Raw genomic sequence first — 23,075 nt, forward strand, 5'->3', positions numbered from 1 at the left:
CCTTGATGGGAGCCTGAATGAAGAAGGAACAGGAGGAGGAGAAGCAAGAGGAGGGAAACATTGGCCAGAAGGGGTGGGGAGGTGACTTAGCAACGCAAACTGTAAACAATTCCGTATTCTCACGGAGAACAGGGAAGTCATCATTTTCTTTGGGTTTGGAGAACAGCACTTTGACAGCTTCTCTTGGAAGCTTCCATTTTTGGTTGTGACCGGGGAAAGGGTGTTTCTCCTGCTGTTTCTGTCCTGAAGTGGGGAGCGAGAACCTCCTTGATTGGTGACCCATATACACATTAGTACCCAAGGTGAGACGGTTGAAACAGAAACCTGAAACTTGAAACTGCCTTGCTTGAAATCTTTGGCCTCTGAAGTGGGACTCTCTGAGGCCTGCACCCTGAGAGTCTTGGGTCAAGGTGAAAAGAATCTCCGGCTCAGGGGATGCTGCCATCTTTGTTTTCTTAACTAATTGGATTAATAAGTAGTGCACAGCCAAACATTTGCAAAGGTCCAGATACAGCCCATAGGAGCTCCCATAGGGCAGAAAACCTACCTGCAGAAAGGAACTGTTCTTGCTCCGTGCCAGCTGTGTTGAATTCTTAATGTCTGGTTTAGAGGGAAGTAATTTAAGCCACAAGCATATCTGAGTCTTCAAACCCAATATGGCCATAGAACAGGCAGCAATTGAGATCCTCCTATCAGATTACCTAGGTCAAGGGTCATCAAGAGAGATGGCCAATATCCAGGTGTTCCTTGTTCCCAGGAGTGCACCTTGAGTAATCTAGTTCCTGCCCCAGGTTGGGCAACAGCCATGGCAGCAAAGATACAGAACCCCAGAAGCTCTGTCTTTCTGCAAGTACCAGCCTTAACAGCTGGCTCAGTATTCTTAAAGAGAATTAGTCAAGAATTAGAAATGTTCTGCAATTTCCATTTTTAAAAAAAAATTGTGGACCAGGGAGATGGTTCATCGTACCTACACAGGCCCAATGGCCTAAATTCAGACCCCAGAACATAAAAAGCAACTGGTGTTGGTGTGCAACTGAAATCCCAGCACCTCTACAGCAAGGTGGGAGGTGGAGCTAGGAGAATCATCTGGAAGCCGGCTAAAGGGTCAGCTAGCCCAGAGTATGCACAGCCACAGGAGAAACGAGAGCAAGCCTGCCTCAGTGAGGTGGAAGGTGAGAACTGAGTCCTGAAATCCGTAAATAAATAAGTTCTAAGCACACAGACAATTAAATAAAGTTTTAAAAGGTTTTTCAAGTCAGGGATAATACACACCTGTAATTGCAGCACACTGGAAGCTGAGGCATGAGATTTGTAAATTTGAGGTTAGTCTGAACTACATAGTGAGACCCTGTCTTAAAAGAAAAAAAAAGTTATAGGAAGGATTATATAAATTCTTACTACTTTGATCAAGAAACAAACTCTGTCCCAGAGACTCCGTTGGTCATTTTTTGTCTCATCAGCTAGAGTTAGTCACACGTGCACTCCTAAGTCCAATCCCTGACAGAGATGCGGATTTCACTTAGCACTGTGAGGTTCATTCGTTGGGGCCAAGGGAGAGCGCCCTTCCCTTACCTCATTGCTGCTCCCCCTGGACAATAATGGGCATGGGAAATAGACATGGCTGTCTGCAGTGCAGAAGAATCAAACAGCAGAGGCAACTGCTTTAAGTAGCAACCCTGGCTCTTCATGCAACAGTGCAAAGAACATTTCCCCCTATCTTACCAAGTAGATACAACCTTGAATGAGAAGCAAAAGTCTTCTCTGGGTTCCTGTTTGTTGCAAGAATCCCAGGCATCGACCTGACCATCAACTCTGAGAACAATATAAATAAATAAATAAATAAATAAATAAATAAATAAATAAATAAATAAATCAGTAGTAACAGAAAGCTGGTTCCTCGGGCAGGCTGAAAGCCACAAACTTAAATTCTTTATTATTTTTCCCCCAGAAAATTTCAGGTTTGAAAAATTGTAAAAGAGCACAAAAGAGGGAAAAGGAACTTTTAAATTCCAAGAAACACAGAAACACAAACAATAGAAAGAACAAAGCAAACGTAATAAAGGTTGCAGAGGGCTCTGAAGCGGCAGGCATGATCACAGCTGCATTATCATGGCTAATGACTGTGAACCATCAAATTCTCTCTGGTTATGAGAGGCAGAAATGAAGGCAGAAGGAACCCCTGTGGGGCTTGAAGTGGTGGTTTGTGTGTAATGCTGGGATTCATTCTCATTTGAACAGAAATAGGTATGTGTGTGGTGTGCCATCTTAATAATACAAAACCCATTAAACTAAGCATGGTGGTCTGTGCTTATAATCCCAACTCTGGGGAAGTAGAGGCAGGAGGACCACTTTACGATTGAGGCTAACCAGCACCGCACAGAGACTGTCTCAAAAGAATAACTTCGGGGTTAGAGAGATGACTCTCTAAGAGCTGTGGCTGCTCTTCCAGGGTTCACTTCCCAGCACCCACATGACAGTGTGGCACAAATTCTAATTGGTCTTAATAAATAAAAACTGGAGTCAGATATTAGGGGGTGAAAGGTGAAAGATCAGAGAAGCAGTGCAGCGAGCCACTAGAGAGACCTTTTACCTCTACCAATGCTCAGCCTGAAGGGGCGATCCTGCCTCTACTAATCCTCAGACTGCATGGAAGCTCTTGTCTCAATCCGCCTTCTATTCCTCTCTCTGCCCAGCCGTATCCCTTCCTGTCTCCACCTCCCTAGAGCTGGGATTAAAAGTGTGAGCCACCGCCACATGGCTCTGTTTTTCTTTTAGGCTGGGTCACTTTCAGTAACCCTGGGTGGCCTCGAACTCACAGAGGTCCGTCCGCCTCTGCCTCCCAAGTGCTGGGATTAAAGCACTGCCTGGCCTCTATGGCTAATTAGTGGTTTAACTCTGCACTCTGATCTTCGGGCAAGCTTTATTTGTTAGATTACAAACAAAATATCACTACCTGGCAGTTTACAACTGTCCGTAACTCCAGTTCCAAGAGATCCCACATCCTGATGCCACACCCCCACACAAACACATGTGCAAATAAATTGTCTTTTAAAAAATTTATTTCTCCTTCTCTCACCAAATAAACAAATACCTACTGGACATGGTTTTGAAAAAACGGCCAGCTTCAGCTTGAGGAGAGCCCTTAGTCTTGAACTGCCAGAGAGGCAGTGGTGCAAACAACAGAGGTGTTGGTGTTCAAGCCCGGCCTCAACCACAAGCCCAGCCCGTGTCACTCCCCTGTGAACTTCACTGACTTCTCCCTATTCTCAGTTCTCCAGTGTTTGGTTACAAATAGAAACCACCTCTCGGGCTGGAGAGATGGCTCAGAGGTTAAGAGCACTGACTACTCTACCAAAGGTCCTGAGTTCAATTCCCAGCAACCACATGGTGGCTCACAACCATCTATAATGAGATCTGGTGCCCTCTTCTAGCATACAAACATACATGGAAGGAATGTTGTATACATAATAAATAAATAAATCTAAAAAAAAAAAAAGAAACCACCTCTCCTAGCTTGTTGTCTGTGTTTAGTTTGTCACAGATATACAGGGTACCACTGATACAGGGTACCACAGACACAGGGTACCACTGATACAGGATACCACTGGTACATGGTACTACTGATACAGGGTACTACTAATATAGGGTACCACTTGTACAGGGTGTCAGTGATACAAATTACTAGCCACTGATATAGGGTACTACTGATACAGTGTACCACTGATATAGGGTACCACTGACTGGCACAGGGTACTAGCTTGAAGTTTGTTTACAAAGTTTTGTCCCCAAACTAGCAATAACATACAAATTCTAGAACTCTAACCCAGACATGATGCATCAGAGACCCAAAGAGGACCAGCGTTCAGAGTTTTAACAGATCCTCCTGGGAGTCTCATGTCTCCTCTTACCTGGAAATCACTGAGGAAGAGCAAGGGCTGGATCTGGTGGCCCCGGTGTGAAACTGGTTCATTATTTCTTGCATGTGTGATCTTGAACAATTTAAGAGCCTTCTTTGTGCCTCAGTTTCCTCACATTTCACAAGGATATCAGTCCCATCCATCTTTGAGGGCTGTTGTGAGGATCAGTTTAACTGTTACTTGTCAGGGGCTTCACAAAATCAAGCCCTAAGCAGTCTGATGCTGACCGTGAATAAGGACTAATGTTCACTTCCTGCTTTCTGTTTTTTTTTTTTGGGGGGGGTTGTTTGTTTGTTTCTTTGGTTTTTGTTTTTCGAGACAGGGTTTCTCTGTTTAAGAACCCTAGCTGTCCAGGAGCTAGCTCTGTAGACCAGGCTGGCCTTGAACTCAGAGATCCTCCGGCCTCTGCCTCCTGAGTGCTGGACTTAAAAGGTGTGCACCACCCACCTCCCACCTCCCAGTTCCTGGACTAAGGTAAAGGCACCACCCACCTCCTGGCCACATCCTGGTTCCTGGACTAGGCTAAGGGGGAGGGGGGGGGTGAATAAGTTGTTCGTAGTGACAAGCTGTGTGTGACCAGGCCGTGCCTGAGGAGGCAGAAGAGAGAAGAAAAAGAAGAACTTGCACTTTCTACCAGTGAGCTCCAGGGATCTCCCCTGTCTCCACACCCCCAACCTGAGCTGAGGTGACAAGCACAGTTCTCCACACCCTATTTTTATGTGCTGGGATTCAGGTCCTCACACTACATAGCAACTATTGTACCTTCATGCCACACCTTCAGCCCCAACTCTGCGACTCTTGATTTCAGGACAATGCTTCTTTATCTAAGTCTCTGCCAAAGATTTGTCCTGGAGGCCTCGGCCTTTTACTTCCTGATTTAAGGAACTTGTTTTTCACTGAAGACCAGATTTCTAACCAGTCCGACTTTGAACGCTTTAAGTAGCCAAAGACGGTCTTGAACTTGTGACCCTCAAGCCTCTGCCTCTGGAGTGCTAGGATCACAGGTCTGTGCTAGCACACCTGGCTTACAATATCTGAGGATTTGAACCCAGGATCTCGTGTAGGCTAGGTAAGTACTCTACCAAGTGAGATGAATTCCAACCAGAGAAACTTCTCATTTATTTGCATTTGTATTTTCTAATATATAATGGCTGCGTTCCCTTGAGAAGCCATCGCAAAGCTCTAGTGATGTTCAAAGCCTTTGTATCTAGTTTTTCTAGTTTTTTTCTTTATTTGTCTGCAAATACATTGCATCTTTATCAGGAAAAGTAAAACTCATGACCCTGGGCTGGAGATGTGGAGCACCCCCTGTTTAAGAAAACAAAAAGGTGGTGTTTTATCCTCTGTGAAGGAACAGCTGCCTGTGGAGGGAGCTGGGCGGGTGCTATGAGGCTATGGGTGGTGTGTCTTCCTTCCAATAAGCCACCTGATAGCATGTGGGCATTAATACACCAACAGCAAATTAGACCTGAGATGTGGGGCCCCCAAAAGCAGACCAGCTTGTTGAGGTTCCATGACCTAAGGTCCATCTACTCCACCCATGGCTCCTAGAGCCTTCTGAGGCCATTTAGATTGTTCGCATGGGGTCCCTATTCCCTATGGGGTTAGAGAAGTCAATGACCTGGGGCCAGACCCACCCAGAGGATCTTCAAAGTCCTGTTTTGTTTGTGACTTGTGCCATTACTCCCTTCCCTCTTCTCCCTTCAGCCTCTCCCATACCCCTCATGACTCCCTTTCAAACTGGTGGCCTCTTCTTTTTTCAGTGTATTTTTTTTATTATTTTATGTGTATGAGTGTTTTGTCTGCATGTGTGTCTGTATACCACATTCATGCTTGGTGCCTGAGGAGGTGGTGAGCCTCCGTGTGGGTGCTGGGAATCGAACCTGGGTCTTGAGAAACAACAGGCGCTCTTAACCACTGCGCCAACTCTCCAGCCCCTCTTTTTCTTTATTATTGATACATATACACACATATATACTTACAAACACACGCACATACACACACACACACACACACACACACCCTGCTAAGTTTGTTCAGTATTTCTCGTATGTATATATTTTCAGGGTGGACCACTGGGTAGTATTGGAGAACCAATTTACGAACCCATCCCTGGGGAGACAGATTCTCCCTCTCTTGGCAGTCGTTAATTGCCTGCAGCTCTTCTTTGGGCTGTGGATGTCCCTAAAATTCCCCCTTCCGCATTAGCACGCCTATTGGTGCTCCCAGCATGGTTCAGGTCTTGTTTAGCAGCTGTATTGTCAAGAATGCATGGGTCATTTCATCCCTGTCATTTCTAGGATACTTCCTGTTCCTGCTCCTCATACAGGTTCTCATTAGTTCTGAAACTCACTCTGAAGACCTTGCTGGCCTCAAACTTGTAACAGTCTTCCTATCGCTGTCTCCTGAATTCTAAGATACAGGCATAAATCACCGTGTCCGGTTAAAGTATGGTGGGCAGGCATTTCCCCCAGTGCTCACGCATGGGAAGTGAATGCTCCTCCATTCTTCCATTGACCTGTATTCTCAGCAGTGCGAGAGACAACCCACAGTTTTGGACATGCTAATCAAGTGCTCTACTGCTGAGCTATACTCCTAGCACCTCCGCGAGTTTGTTTTCAATGACTAAAAAGACATTCACCTGGGCTGGAAAGATGGCTCAGCAGTTAAGAGCACTGGCTACTCTTCCAGAGGTTCTGAGTTCAATTCCCAGCAACCACAGACTGCTCACAACCATTTGTAGTGAGATCTGGTGCCCTCTTCTGGCCTGTAGGCAGACATACAGGCAGGCATACACTGTATACATAAAAAAATAAATAAATTTTTATTTTATTTTTTAAAAAAAGACACTCACTTTCTAGTTTCTTCTTGAGCTCTAGAAATGCTCTTTCTGTCCAACTAAATTCCTTTAACAATAGCAACTACAAAACAACATTTATATTGAATTCGTGGCTATTAGTAATCCGGAGATGATTTTAAATACACATGAGACTGGGCATAGTCATGCACATCTGGAATCCCAGCCTTTGGGAGGTAGAAACAGGACATAGAAACAATCAGGCTTCAAGGCCACACTTGGCTACAAGAGATTGTATCTTCATATAGAAAGAAACCTTGACCTGCTTTGAAACATGATCTTTAAACCAAACATTCTGACAAATGTTTATATAGTCCTTCACTTGGGAGCCGAGACAGAAGGATCTCAAATTTGAGGCCAGCCTGGGCTACACAGTGAGTTCCAGGTGATGCTGGGTTACATAGCAAGACTATCTCCACAAAGCAAGACAACAGAGGCCCAGAAAATCAAACAGTCAGGACCCTTTCTCACGAATCTCTTAGGAGCTTTAGTAGTTTTACAGTCAATAGCAGAGTTAGGACTGAGTCCCCACGAACATGAGGTGCCAAGAGGCCATCTTATGTACCACTACACTACTCTGATGCATGTGGGTTTCAGTCAAGGTACATGCTAGCCTTCTAAAAGACATTGGTTTCTCCTGCTGCTGGTAAGATTGCGCCTGTATCAGCCAGGTAGCTGTTGTTGGCCAGTCATTATAGAAGGGGAATTTATTTAAAGATTGCTCTCAGAACCAGTAAAAAACATAGAAACCAGGCAGGGCCGTGGTGGCGCACTCCTTTAGTCCCAGAACTCGGGGGGCAGAGGCAGATGAATCTCTGTGAGTTCAAGGCCAGCTGTTCTACAAGAGTTAGTTCCAAGATAGGCCCTGTCTTGAACCCCCTCCCCCAAAAGAAAGATAGAAGCAAAGAAGGGTGGCAGACAAAATGTGTCCACCATCACCAACCATAACCGCAATTTTTGTTCACTGCTTATTTTTTATTTATTTATTTTTATTTTTTATGTTTTTTTAAAAATATGTATTTATTTATTATATATACAATATTTTGTCTGTGTGTATGCCTGCAGGCCAGAAGAGGGCACCAGACCCCATTACAGATGGTTGTGAGCCACCATGCGGTTGCTGGGAATTGAACTCAGGACCTTTGGAAGAGCAGACAATGCTCTTAACCTCTGAACCATCTCTCCAGCCCGTATGTTTTTTTGTTGTTGTTTTTACTTTGTTTTTCGAGACAGGGTTTCTCTGTAGCTTTGAAGCCTGTCCTGGAGCTAGCTCTTGTAGACAAGGCTCGCCTTGAACTCACCGAGATCTGTCTGCCTCTGCCCCCCGAGTGCTGGGACTAAAGGCATGCACCACCATCGCCCAGCCTTATTTTTTATTTTTGACAGAGGATCTTGCTGTGTAGCCCAGGCCAGTGATAGAACACTCCAGACTCACATGATTTCTGTCATTTTAAATGGCTCAGAATCATGGGAGGTGATGTCCTAAAAACCTGCGTGGTCTCCTTATCAGCCAAAGAGAAGATGAAGGATGAAGCTTTTTACCTTTTAGCTTCTGAATTGTTTATATGTTGGAAGATAAATGGGAGATATGTGTGTAAGAGCAGGGTCTCCAACTCAATCTTGAAATTCTAATGCAGAAAGAGTGACCATACTCAAGTTAGGAAGGGATTTAGCTCATGGCCAACTTCTCCAGTTGGGGCCTTTGCTTTGCCCTCCTCCCATTTCTCTCGGGTTAGGGTCAGGCCTGCCCGAGTCCCGGCATGCTTCAGTGTCTAGGCAGGTGCATCTGGTCCCTTCTGGTGCCTGGAGTGCTGCCATCCATTGCTCAACTTCAACCTCTTGTTTGTACGCTTGGCCTCCATTCTCAAGGTTTCTCCTGGCGGAAGTTCTTGGAGTCAAATTCCCTTTCATTTCACAAATCACCCCAGGACTAGCTAAACCAATCGGAGCTCTTGAGGCTTGGATAGAAATGACTTTTGCTTTTTCTCCCTGCTGGACTGGTCTCTCTGAAGGTCTCCTTCCTAGTCCCTTGCTGTAGGGAGGGGGTTTGATAGGAGGAGCTGGGGGTGTCAGATTCATCATCTGGGAGCACAGGCAAAAATCTGCCTTCATGACCTCCTGGGCCTTTATCTAGAAGGAGGAAGGGTATATCAGCTAAGATTTCCCCAGCTGCTGAACCCCAGTAATTAAGATTTTAATTCCATTCTGATTCTTGGTCCCATGACAGTCCAGTTCCTGGTTCTGGTCTGCCTTACTCTACCCCTTTTGTTCATTCAAACATTCAAAAACCAAACATACTAGTGAGGGAATTAAAGGAAGAATGGAATTTTCCACTCAACACACATACTGCCTTAAATCACCCAGTCCAAAGTCAGACTTTCCAAGCTCCAGAAGAACCCAGTAGAGGGACTGGACACCCAGCATTGAATACCCACCCTACAGGGGGTAGTCAAGGGTTCTTGCCATTTTGGTATAAACCCAGATGGTCCTGTCACCCACGAGCCTTTCTGGCTGCGTGGGCGGCAGTGCCTTTGTTCCCACGCTTACCTAGAAGGAGGAAAAGGGCCATACAAAGCCATCTTTTGTTTAATCTTATACACCAAAGGTGCCTCTCACAAGTTTTTCAGCTTTGCTTTCCTTAGGTTGTTTTGTTTCTTTGGGGCTTTTGTTTTTAAGATGGGGCTCATAAAAATGGGCACAATTTATCCCTAACTTGCCAAGTGGAAGCCTCTATGCTAGGCTTGTGCAATCTCCCATCTCACCTGACCCGGGAGGGAGGCGCTGATGCTCTCTTTCCACAGAGAAGGAAATGGAGGCTTGAAAAGACCTATTGGCCTTTTCCTTTCCTCTTCTTGTTCTTTTCTTTTGTGGTTTTTCGAGATAGAGTTTCTCTGTGTAACAGCCCTGGTTGTACTGGAACTAGCTCTGTAGACCAGGCTGGCCTCAAACTCACAGAGATCCGCCTGCCTCTGCCTCTCAGGTGCTGGGATTAAAGGCGTGCGCCACCACTGCCTGGCCTATTGGCTTTTTTCTTAAGCAATCTTTCTGACAGGCTCTAGAAATGACAAGCAGCCCCCTGAAGGCCCAGCCCCCTCTTCCCGGGGACCCTACGACTTCCACAGCTTTTATATTACTGGAGGTGGAAGCATATTCACAGGGGTTGAATCGGCTTCTCCCTAGAAGTGCACAGAGCTGCAGAGTGTCGGCAGCCTTGCCAAGAAGGGGTTGGAGATACGGAGAAGCCAGGGACTCCTCGATACTGTACTGTTGGCCGTGCAGACCACAAACCAAGTGTGGCCCCGAGGAATGCAGGCTCATGAGCTGTTGACCACAGGCGCACACCAGACTCCAGAAAAAAAAGGCTCTGTTGTCGTCTCTGCCCTTCTTGGGGGAAGACCAGGAGTAGGAAATGGAAGAGATTTGCAGAGTCCCCGGATTTCATCCCTTCGTCTCTGGTATGGCTTCTGTCCCCCGTCCTTTTCCCGTGTATGATGGATTGCGCCCATGCTCACTCTCAGAATTCTCAAACTGCTCTGCGTTCCTTCTTTCTTTTCCTCTTTTTGTGTTGAGATGGGCCGGGGGCGTGTCTCACAACGTAGGTCTGTAACTCATCACGGAAAAGAACACACCGGCTTTGAATGTGAAGCAGTCCTTACACTTCAGCCTCCCAAGTGCTGGGGTTACAGGCCAGAGTCATCATACCCAGCTCGGCTTCCGGTGAACCAAGTTTCCTTTTTCTCCCCCGAGTTGAAGAATAGGGAGTGATTAGTTTTTGTCCTTATGAAGCTAAGTTCCTTCTTTTCTCTTCTCTTAAAAATAAAGAAGTGACCTTGATCACTGTTGAGCATACGAACTGCACATGGGGTGATAGGTGGGGGAGTAGTGTGTGTGTGTGTGTGTGAGTGTGCGTGTGTGTGTGCACATGTGTGTTTCTTTTCTCTGTATTGGCCAGGTGACCAGTCTTTTGAAGGGAAGAGGTGACCAGAACGGCTGATGAAGAGCACCAAGAGAAAGTTAGTATTCAATTCTGGGCATCAAAGACAAGGTTTCAGAGTAAGACGCCAACCTGAACCCTAGATTTGAAACAGGAGGTAAGATTTTTATGAATCTCTTTAGCTCCTCCTTGGTTCGGACCATAGACCAGCTCCCATAGATAGAGAGGATAATTGTGTTTATGGTTTAGGTGGAGAGCGTAGGGTCAGGAATAAGGAAGCTACGAATCCCAGGAAGTAACTAGGTCTGCTGCCTCTTCTGGAGACTGTGCAGGGTGGGGGTGAGGAGGGGAAGGCTGTACAGCAGGGAGGGAGGCTGAGTTAGCAAGTGAGGCGAAGGCCCTGATGTCCCTTTGAAAACGTGTCCCCACAAAGCCAGGATTCTTCCCCACTCCCCGTGTGGGACTCTGGGGGAACACTGGTAGTAGATTGTGGTCTGGAACAGGAGGAGAGAGCAGTCCAACATGTAACAGACAAATCCCATGCCAGGCATAGGCCTACACTATGGCCCTATTTGAGGGCCAACCAGCCGGCCCTGGGGCCCACGGCACTGGATGGCAGAAGAACGGAGGAGCCCTGCTAGGTTCATCACTCCAGGAAGAGCTGAGGGTGAGGAAGTAGGGTTTAATCCTAAAAAAGGGGGGGGGGGCGGGCAGGTCCAGGAGTGCACTGGGAGCAAACTGAAGTAGGTGACAACCATTCCAAACTGTAGGGGCAAGTGCTCATCTAAGGATTCGCAAGTGAGCTCAGCCACCTTCTTGTATGGCATAGGGTGGAGCACTCAGTACCAACAACCCCGAGAAGAACAAATGGACCAATAAGACTGCTGTATAGGGCTAGGGTGCTGAGCGCTGATCTGCATTTATCCCTGTGCGCGTGTCGGCTGTGCGGAGAGAATAGTTAAGCCTGGCGTTCTATGTTTCTTTTTTCAAAGGTTTCTGTTTATTGGTGGGAGTGGGGTCACGACACAGCACGCATGCAGAGGTCAGAGGGCGACCTGCAGGATTCAGAGCTCTCCTTCTATCATGTGGGTGCCAGGGATCAAACTCTGGTCACCGGCTATGTTGCAAGGTGCCTTTGCCTGCTGAGTCATTAGCTGGCCCCGTCACCCCACATCTCAGTAAAAGAAAATCAGCTCCCCCTTTTTTGATTTTTGTCTTCTCCTTGTGTGTGTGTATGTGTGTGCACGCGCCCGTGTGTGCAGGTGCACGTGGAGGCCATAGGTCATCCCTGAGTGTTGTTCTTCAGGAAACTGTCCACCCTGGCTCTCTTGTTGTTCATGGTAGCGACTGTGGTTTTGAGATGGGGTCTCACGTGCAGGCCTACCTGGTCTGGAACTTGCTATGTCGACCAGGCTGGCCTCAGTGAACAGAGATCTACCTGCCTCTGTCTCCAGGGTGCTGGGATTACATCTGCCCTGTTTTTTAAAAAAAGGTCTCTTAGTGACTTGGTGTAGGGTGCTGGCCAGCATACCTCAAGGATCCATATGCCTCTACCTTCCAGTACTTGGGATTACAGGCAATCACTGTCATTCCTGTTTTATGCAGGTTCTGGGGATTGAACCGGGGTCCTCATGATTGCCCAGGAGGCATTTTACCAACTGAACTACCTCCCCAGACCCAACCAGCCTTTCCTACATCCGGCCAGTGATTTCCATTCTCTTAACTTTTCTTTTTTTTTTATATTCTTGGTTCTGGCTGCCAGCATAGGTAGCTCCTGGGGTTCTACGCCCCTTTGGAACTTGAGAGTTTCTCTTCTTTCTCCTCTCCCAGCAACAACAAACACAGAAAGGCGGGAAAGCTCGATGCCATTGTGCTGAAGGTGAGGAGTGGAATTTCTTGCACACGTGAATAAAGAAGTGTAATCTTGAGCATTTATTACAGGACAAGCTATATGGAGAAAATGCTGGGAAGCTGGTCATTTAGTAGAGACATTCCAGCTGGGAAGGGGACCCAACCCCCAGGAATTACCATCTGAAAGCCTGGGGTCTTAGGCCTTTCTTGATGAGCAATGAGTTTTCCTAGATGCAAAGCAGTTTCTTGATTGGCATAAAAAAATTACTATGGGAAATTGTGGTGTACGCAAAAAAGACAAGCTCCAAAAAAGTCATACATCATGGAAAATGAGCCCTACATATAATCCTAACTTTTCCATTAAAAATATGTTTTGCAGCCAGGTGGTGGTAATGCACGTCTTTAATCCCAGTACTCAGGAGGCAGAGGCAGCTGAATCTGTGTGCGCTCAAGGCCAGCCTGGTCTACAGAGAGAGTTCCGGGACAGCCAGGGCTACATAGTAAGACCCTGTCTCAAAAACAAAAGAAAAGAAAAGAAAGGAAAAAGAAAAGAAAAGAAAGGAGAAGTTCTGGCAATGAGTCAGCCCCAAGTGTTTCCTAGCTGCCCCAGGACCCAGGTCAGACAGAGTCTCCTCAGGCTTTTGACTAAGGTCTAGCATACTGTCTGCATGGTATTCGGTCCATGTGTCGTTACTGAGTTAGGGACATTGGGACACGCGGAGAATTATTCCCACCAGCTTTCAATCTCCCCCTCATCTCCTCCAGCCAGGATACCCAAGTGCCATTCTTAATCTCTTGCTTTAGAACAACCGTTTACAGGGCCCCCTCCCTTTTTAAAAAGAGGCCTTTGTCTCATGCAGCCAGAGTTCAGGGAAAAAAAAATCTTCTGAAAGTGGGGATCTGCCTCATCTCCCCAGTCCTGTCTGCTTGGGGCTCGGATCCCAGGAACTGCTGCTGGGACCTTCTGTAAACCCTCACCTCAATTCCCTTTACCACACCCAGGCTTGCCGCCCAGGACCCAACCTTCTTTTCTAATCCTGTGCCCCTTGTCCCACAGCTTTGGAACTCAGTTCAAGGGGAGGGAGCGAATGAGCCGCCTCAACTGCCAAAGGTCTTCACTATCTGAGCATTGCAAAAGCAAATGGCCTAATCTCTGTGTAGATAGGCAAGGCCGGAGGGAGGCAGAGAATCTTGTTCGCCAGAGAAAAACAGAATGAGAGAACCAGATAGATGCCTCCAAGATCATCTGACCCAAGGTACACAGAGAAGGAAGCTTAGACCCAGAGAGGTGAAACAGCTTGTCCAAGGTCACAAAGACCTGTGTAATACCTGCACTTGGTTACTCAACTATTAAATAATTAGGCTACCATGCTACCTAGTGTTAGGCAACACTTTTGCTGTATGATTCTCCTCACAACAATCTTGCAGGAGAGCTACCATAATCTTTGATTCACAGATAAGAAATAGAAGCCGGGTGAGTTGTCCAGGTACCCCCTGGGTAAGCAGGAAGCCAGGTTTCCAACACACTCTTAGCTACCCCTCCTGTAACCATGAGCTGTGAGCAGACTGCACCGCTTGTGTCTCAAACATGATTGGCCGGTGGTAATTGGTGTTTCATAAGTGACCAGTACCCTAGGGGTGAGGGGGTGGAGATGGGAGAACGACACCTGGGCTCCCCAGGGCAAGAGGATTATGTTGCTAGACTCATCTTTCCACAGACCTCTCCAAGGGGCCTGGGAAATGTTGACAGACCAGTTGAGGTTGGATCGGGTGCCAGGCACACGGTGCGTTTACTTCCTGCTTCACCATATCGCTGGCATTTTGTGATGGAGAACACGGAAGACTCAAGAGGATGTGAGCATTCTCACAAAACGGTGTGAGCTCTGAGGAGCAGGGACAGGGGTCACTTTTCTCTGCTCCTTCCCTCTACCTGATGTCCGCCGTTTCCTTCCTTCTCCTCCTGGTGTCCGTCAACCCGGTCCTTCACCGCAGAGCCTTTGCCAGACCCTCCTTCCCTCTGTCCCATTAAATGTTCTTTTCAGCAGACAGCGCCCTGCCCCAGAGGCTGCCTGAGAAGGTGACTCATGTGTGGTGCTCACAGGTTGAAACCTTTACTCCCTTTAGGTAACACGGTTGACATTTAAAGGTCAAACCGTCACGTTTCCAAGCGAGGAAGGGGGTTACACTAAACCAGGCTCGTGTCCCTGTTTCTAGGGTTGCAGGAATACTCTGCACTCCTTGCACGGCCCCCGAGGAGTGAGGCTTACAGAGTTCTGCCCATGCAAAGTATATAAGCGAAACTTATTTGCATCTAGTCCTCAAACAAATGCCATACCTGCCGGACATTGGATAACTCCCAATCACCCCTCCTGCCCCAACACGGAAAGACTGAAGTCATGATTAAAGCAATAGAGCTTTAAAGCTGAGTGCGGGTGGGGTGAGGACACATGACTTGAAAGTTTCCAGGTTCTTCTGTTCCACCACAAAAGTTGTACCAGACTCACAGGAAACGTACTAGAAACCGTTGATAAAGGCAAAGCGGTCTGAGGATGGGAGTGGGCTAGCGCTAGCGAGCTCTAAACCAACTGCACTCCAAGAGACCCCCCCTCCCCAGGAGGCGTCTGGTTCTTGCTAGGTCATTTGCATAGGACCCGCCTCTCCCTCTTTTGTGTACAGGGGCTTTTCTCAAGCACTCTCTGCTTGTTATGTGCCAAATGGCTTCTTCTATATGTTGATTTTTTTCTTTCCTTTATAAAAAAACACGTGTGTGTGTGTGTGTGTGTGTGTGTGTGTGTAGGAGCTGGTTCTTTCCACCAACCCCATGGATTCTAGGGATTGAATCAAGTACTTTTACCCACTGAGACATCTTGCTAGCAGCTGAAGTTAATGGTGATCCCCAGTCCCTACGCTCCGACCACTGTGGCAAAGGAATAACCATGAACTAGCATTTTTGAGCACCCGTCCTGCATGAGATTCTATGCCCTTCTCTCCAGTCTTTATAAGCCCCTGGAGAGATGACGATCACCGCTCCATTCATTCTGCCGGTGAAGAAACCGAGTCCATGACATGCCTGAGTTCTCACCCCAAGACATCTGAGACAGGTCCATCTGCCCCACTGCCCAGTCTCTTCCTTTGTCACAAGCCCAGCTCCCGGTACGCCACTGGCCCATGCTGCTTGGTGACAAATGGCTGTTGAACTTCCAGAAATCATCAGATTAGTTCATAAACATATCAGTGATTAAAATTCAAGCTATAAGGGACAGGGAGCTGGATGGCTCAGTGGGTAAGAGTGTTTGTTGCTATTGCAGAGGATGGGAGCTGTGTTCTCATTCTCCATGTTGATAAACCCCAGTTCCAGTGGATCCGACACCCTCTTCCGGCCTCTGAGACCATATGTCCACACACATAGACAACACACACACATAAATCAAAATAAATCTTTAAAAAGTTATATACTTTAATATTCAATAACATTTAATTTTCATTAATATTTTTATTAATTTCATTAATGTTTAATAAAAATTTCCAATGTTCTATTCTTGCCCTACTTGGGAGGCAGAGACAGGTGGGAGAGTTCGAGGTCAGCCTGGTCCAGGACAGCCAGGACAGCCAGGACTGTTCTTTCAGAAAACCAAAAAAGAAAAAGAAAAGGCCGGGTGATGGTAGCGCACGCCTTTAATCCCAGCACTCGGGAGGCAGAGGCAGGTGGATCTCTGTGAGTTCGAGACCAGCCTGGTCTACAGAGCTAGTTCCAGGACAGGCTCCAAAGCCANAAAAAAAAAAAAAAAAGAAAAAGAAAAGAAAAGAATGAAAGAAAAATGCTAAAGGACCAGGACCAGGGCTCACCTCTGGGAAGGCTAAAGCTATTGCTCTAAGCCATTGTTTCCATTCACAGACACCTGACTTTTGACCTTGAGTCATTTTCTAGACATTTTATATATGTAGCAGATCCTTAGGACTGGGCAATGGGCAGGGCCGGAGCTGTAGTTCAGTCAGTGATTGCTCCCTTGCTTAGCACGCACAAGGCTCTGGGCTCTACCCCTAAACCCAAGATAAGCAAAGAAAACCCATAGAGGAAGACTAATTTGATGGTCTCCAGACTTTTTTCCCTCCCAAAAGTAAGCTGTTTTTGTCAAATGTCAGGCGGCAGCATATATGTGAAATGGTGGAGGGCAAAACTGGCCACATCTTCCTCTCTGAGGTGCTGAGGCTAGAACTCACCGCCTCATGCCTGCTAGACAAGAGCTGTACACTCACCTCAAGCAAAATAAACAAAACCAACGAAGAGCAATTTCCCGGTACAAAGGACCAGTAAATAGTTAAACACAATTGCTTTCTGGCTACTCTGACTCGCACAGTCTGTCACCTTTACCTCTAACCACTGGTGTCCTCCAGCGTTCTGTCCTTGCCCACACCCTCCACCACTGTGCACGCGCTTCCTGTCCAGTCCCTTTCATGCCACACCCTCACCCGCTGAATATATATGTGCAGATAAGTGCGGGGGGGGGGTACTTTCTCTCTGTATATATATTTGTATATATACACACATATATACATATACATATATATGTGTGTATATATACACATATGTATGTATATATATGTATATATATATAGAGAGAGAGAGAGACAGAGACAGAGAGAGAGACAGAGAGAGAGAGAGAGGTGGTTTCTCTAAGAGGCCTACAAACAGCACCCCATTTCCCTTTCAGGTAAGCTGAAAAATGAAAAGAGAGCTGGAAATGGACACAAAAAACTACAGAAACCAGATTCATTCCTTGACTTTAAGAGCGGACAATTCAAAACTCAAGCCTACGACTGCATTTATAACCACACCAGGAAGAGCACAGTGCTCAGACCGGACCTAATAAACAGTGCTGACCCGAAGACCTGAGTCTCAATGGCACTTAGTACTGGCCGGGCGCTGGCGGGGTGCAAGACTTGGCTTTGCTAAGCAGAGTAGCAAGCCCCACCGATGTGGTCTACAGATAGAGTGCACTCAGGACGACCTTAACAACCTTCCTTTCCTTCAGCCATGGGAAAGCTAATCCTAAAATCCATACGGACCTGCAGTGCACGCCACACGGAAGAGTTCTGTAGAAGAACAGTCTTAGAGAACTCAGTCTTCCTGATTTCACAGTTTTGAGCTAAGCCGTGGTAGATCAAGACGGTGCTAAAAGCAAAGGCCGGTGAACAGAAAGAAGCCCGGTTCTGAGGTCACTCCCTTGGAGGAAAGGGGTGTTGGACCATTCCGGAGGGAAAGACTCATCTTCAATAAATGTGTTGAGGCAACTCTCTACGAGAAGGAAGCTGAGCCCTACTAGGGTCTGAGCTTGGCTTGCTGTCACTGCAGCTCACGCTGGAGTTTAATCCCCGCTGTTAGGTGTTATGAGGGTGGAAACTTAATCTCACTACATTGTAACAAAATGGAGCATTTGGGGATATGATCAGGATTAGATAAGACATTTAGGGTGAGCCCCCCACCCCATGACTGAATCCTGGTGGCTTTGTAAGAAAGACCAGAGGACAGACCTAGACATGTGGATTTCCTGTCATGTGTTGCCCTGAGCTGTGTCAGGACTCTGCCAGCAAGAAGGCTGTGGGGAGACTTGGACTCTTCATCACGGGCCAGAACTGTGAACCAAAATAAACCCCTTTATACTTCACCTGGTCTGTGATATTGTGTCATTAGCAACAAAAAACAGGCTAAGACAGGCACCAGTCTCACACCAGATGCAAAAGTCAGTTCAAATAGTGGCCCAGGGGTTGTCTTAGTCATTAGAGAAATGCAAACCAAACCCACAGTGAGATGCCACTATCTAGCCACTCAGAAGGCTGAATTCAGGGGAAGAATGAAAAAGGAAAGAAGAAAGACTGCCGCTTAGAAAAACAGATTGTCAGTTCCCTAGAAGCCAAACAGAATTTTCAGGACACCCTGCAAAATGCCCTCCAATAGAAATCAAAGTATGTGTTTCAGCTGGGCTGTGGTGGAGCACACCTTTAATCCCAGCACTCTGGGAGGTGAGGCAGGTGGATCTTTGAGCTCTTGACCAGCCTGCTCTACAGAGTGAGTTCCAGAACAGCCAGAGCTACACAGAGAAACCTTGTCTTGAAAACCAACCAACCAACCAACCAACCAACCAACCAACCAACCAACCAACCAACCAACCAACCAAGTGTTTAGACAAAAACTTGTACAGGAATATTGATAGCAACAATATTTACAAGAGTGGAAGGAATATAGATTTCTATCAACCATTGACTTGATAAACAAAACCTGCATATTACTCAGAGATAAAAATAAAAGAAGTTACTGACCTATGCAGCAGTACTGATGGATGGGAGCCTCTAGTAGGTGAGAGAATCTAGCCGTACCTGCCGTGCATTTAGTCTGTTTCTGTGACTGTCCTGATAGGCAAGTCTACAGAGACAAAGCACAGGGAAGCAGGCACCAGCAGCCACGGGTAAAGGATTTGGGAGTGAATGCTTAACATGTGTCTTAGTTAGGGTTACTTTTGCTGTGAAGAGACACCCTGACCACCTCACCTCTTATAAAGGAAAAGCGTGTTGTTAGGGTGGCTTCCAGTTTCAGCGGTTTAGTCTATTGTCACCATGGCAAAATATGGTGGTGTTCAGGCAGATGTGAGTTCTGTATTTTGATCTGAAGGCAACAGCAAGTGAACTGTGTATCACACTGAACATAGCTTGAGCAAAAAAGACCTCAAAGCCCACTCCCACAGTCACACACTCCCTCCTATAAGGCCACAAATATGCTAACAAAGCCACATCTCCTAATAGTACCACTCCTTTAAGGATCATTTTTCCCCCCCAAACCACCACAATGGATGTGGGTTTTTTTGAGAAAAAAAGATGGTGATGTTCTGGAAGTGTATGATGATGATTGTTATACACAAAAATAAATAAAAATGACTGAAAGCTGTGCTTTCAACAAAACAAAGCAGTAATATTTATGTTAATTTTACTTCAATAAAAATAAAGGTTAAAGAATGCTGTTTATCAGTTATGTAGATTGGAAGGGGTTGGAGGACAGTGATTGGTGTAACAGGAAAGAGAGCCCCAAGGATGGGCAAAGGCACTTCACTTTGTCACAAAAACACAGGCCCTGGGGAGACCTAGGAGGCAGAACAGAGGACAACCAACCCATTGTGAGGCTTCCTCTCAAGGGAACAGGGACATACATGACCAGCCAAGGATGGCCCGTGACAGGTTAATCTTCGCTGTCAATTTGACCACATTTATAGCCGAGTGGACGTCCACGACTAGGTACGTCAATAGTGGCATTTCCAGAAAGGATTAACTGAAGAGGGAAGACCTGCCCTAAGTGTGGACAATGTTACTATCAATAGGCCCTGGTCCTGGGCCAAATGCAAAGGAAACAGTGAGCCAGGGACTAGCATTTGTCTCTCTGCTTCTTGACTATAGACACTGTGTGACCAGCTGCCTCATGCCCTTGACACCACACCTTCAAGATCATGATGAACTGTGACCCAAAATAAGTCCTCCTTTCCTTAAGTGGTTTTGCTGGGACATTTTTGTCACAGCGATGGGAAAGGTAACCAATACATTTGGGTATCCCTAGGTCCACCAATCAGACATGAACCATTGGGAGTGAAAGGGAAAAGCAGCAGAGAGAGGCTTCAGGTCATAATTATTAAACTCCTTTCTTGGCCCATGAAACCAGTTCTTGCGGAAAGGATAGCATTGTCCCTCACCCCCTGGAAGATCAGAAGTAGGTACATGAGCCAGAACAAACCCTCTGGTCACAAGGCACTTACTTAGTGGAATTCCATTAACCTGTGTACCTAAGGAGGCCAAAAGGGCACCAGCTCCTCTGTAATTGAAGTTACTGTTGGTTATGATCTGCTACATGGGTAGTGGGAATCGAACCCAGGTCCTCTGGAAGAGCAGCCAATGCTCTTCATCATTGAACTATCTCTCCAACTTCTGGGTTTGTTGTTTCTTAATAAAAACAATTTAAGAAGCAAGGCCAGTGAGATTTCTTAGTCAGCAAAGTGCCTTGCCACCAAGTCTTGACTTGGGTTTGACCCACATGATGGAAAGAGTTGTCCTCTGACATATGCATGTGTAGACAGATACAGGCAGACAGACACACAAACACACACACACACACACACAAGAAATACATTTTTAAAGTTTAAAAATCGTTCCTATAAAATACTGTTGGATTTTGTGTGTAAGTATTAGTAAGCAATAAGTGTTCTGCTGGCATAGAAGTCACTGTGAACCAGGGATGATTGCTGGTGAGTGGTTACCTTAAGATTTTTAACATTATTTCTAAACATATGGGGGAAAAGGAGCAAGAAAAAGCAATGTTTCCAAGGGGGGCCTTGACTAAACCTCCTAATCCTGGGGCTAATCCTACTGAAAGGCTGGGAAATTATGCTAAATAGGTTATTTTTGTCCTTTTTTTCTTTTTTTTCAGAAAAAAGTCTGTTGTAAAAGCTGGACTATGTTTAGAATCAGGTTTCATCTCTAACATGTCTGTCTATGAGTGTGAGTGTGCATGTGTGTGTGCTTGTACACTGAGTCAGGATAGCACTTCATATATAATCGAGGAAGTGTCAAGCAGTCAGATTTGACCTGGGGTAGAGACGAGGTTGGTGAGGTGGGAATGAGAGCTTTGTCCCATGATACACTCAAGAGTTTGGAACAGAAGTTCCAGGAAGGAGAGGAAAAATCCCAGCCAAAGCAGACTGGCACGACCTTGTGTTATAATCCCAGAGCTCAACACGTCTCGACCCCTGCACCTCCAGTTCAGTCCTTTCAGGAACAATTAGGCTTCAGAGACACGTCCTTCCTGCCTCAGAATGACTAAGGCCTATTTAAGCCTCATGGTTGGTTAATCAGTAATGGAGATTTTTTGACAAACAAAGCAGGGCAAGCCAAGAAATGAGGGTGGCTAAAAATTAGCTCGGGAAGGTTGTGTTTCTTGCAAATACATGATCTGGTACTGCTTTCAAATATGGGCGTCTGTGTGTGCTGGAGGACTCAGAACAGACCTACTGGGGAAGCCTTTGCGTCTCGTGATTTGTCTTGGGACTCGCCTCCTCTTTCTGCCATGTTGAGGGACAGAGGCCCAGCAACACCTCTGCAAAGGCCTGCATTCCTGTGCCATGGTTGGGGTGGGGGTGGGGTGTGTGTGTCTAAGTGTGGTGGGGATGTCCTGGCAGATACAAGCGGCTGCCATTGACCCCAGAGAGGAGAGGATGGAAGATCCTAGAGGCTGGGATCTGGACCAGGTAGAGGATTCACCAAGCCTTGGCAATGCTTGAAGACTGTGGAGCAAGGCTGGGGTTGGCTGATGTTCTCCGGGGGGCCAGGAAGCATCAAACAGGGAGCAGTTAAAGACACACCTGCAGGTTGATTGACGTGGGTAAATCCTGTTTCCTAGTAGTTTTGGTGGGAAGGGTGCGCAGAGTGAGATGGGGATTTCACTACATTCCAAGCTGACTTCAAACTCACTGCTGACTGACCTTGGATTCTTAGCTACCCCTCTGCCTCATCCTCCAGAATACTGGGATTACAGACCTGCACCACCACGCCTGACCCAAGGTCCATCAGTTTTTGTTTTGTTGTTTTGCTTTATAAACCCCGAAGCAGAAGGAATGTCAGTGGACCCCAGCCTCCTTGCGACAGCTGCCAGATCACTTCCTCTTGCAGTGACTCCAGAACGAGGCTGCCCAATGGTTGGTTAGGGAAGGGGGCGGGCCTTACTACCTCTTCCTCCTCAGAAGCAACGCCCCTGAAGCTCCCAAGAACACAATTCACGAGGTGCTTCCTCAGCCCCTGCTCATCCTGCATATTGCCAGCACACTTGGCTTCCTGTCCAAGCCTGGGGGTGCAGATGCCCCTGCCTCAGAACACCGTCCCCTGCAGTGCTGGGAGGAGGCAGAGGGTCAGTTTTGTTGGCTCCTGCCTTTCCTTCTGCACTAACAGAGTTGGCACTCAATAAATATTTACTGCATAAATGATGAATAAAAAAATTCAAAGTTTGGGCTGGGGAATGTAACTCAGTGATGGAGTATTTTCACAGCATGTGTGCAGCCCTAGCCAAAAAGAAAAAAAGAAAGAAAAATCCCCAAAACACAACTCAGGCTTCAAATGGAAAGGTTTAAGGTGTTGCATGCAGAGGAATACATGTTCATCCTAGGGCTCAGACCTGTAAGGGGGTCTGTAACTCTAACTACTGGGGAGGCCGAGGCAAGGGGGTTGAGAATGCAAGACCTGTCTAGACTACCAAAAAAGTTCAAGGCCAGCCTGTGCAGACCAGAGACACAGTGAGAGCTGGGCTGTAATTCAGTGGTGGAGCCCTTGCTTAGTGTGTGAGGCCCTGGGTTCAATGTCCAGGGCTGGGGGTGGGGTATGTGTACGGGGTAGGAGTAGATGGGGGTCAAGGATGGACGCAGTCATATGAAAACATGCCTACAACATATCAGGCTTTTAAGATTTGTGAACTCATTATAACCTTAAGAGG

General features: G+C 46.7%; 1 long non-coding RNA gene across 1 annotated transcript; it reads left to right on the forward strand.

The window, feature by feature from the left end:
- Positions 1 to 4,725: 4,725 nt before the first annotated feature.
- Positions 4,726 to 19,922, forward strand: LOC126506373 (uncharacterized). Its single transcript, XR_007593207.1, has 3 exons — positions 4,726 to 4,986; positions 10,727 to 10,865; positions 17,272 to 19,922. It is a non-coding gene; the product is annotated as an uncharacterized lncRNA (long non-coding RNA).
- The last annotated feature ends 3,153 nt before the right edge of the window (positions 19,923 to 23,075 follow it).

The sequence above is a fragment of the Alexandromys fortis genome, unplaced genomic scaffold (genome assembly GCF_014885135.2).
Source record: "Alexandromys fortis isolate MF-2015 unplaced genomic scaffold, M_Fortis_MF-2015_v1.1 scaffold_0, whole genome shotgun sequence".
NCBI lineage: Eukaryota > Metazoa > Chordata > Mammalia > Rodentia > Cricetidae > Alexandromys > Alexandromys fortis.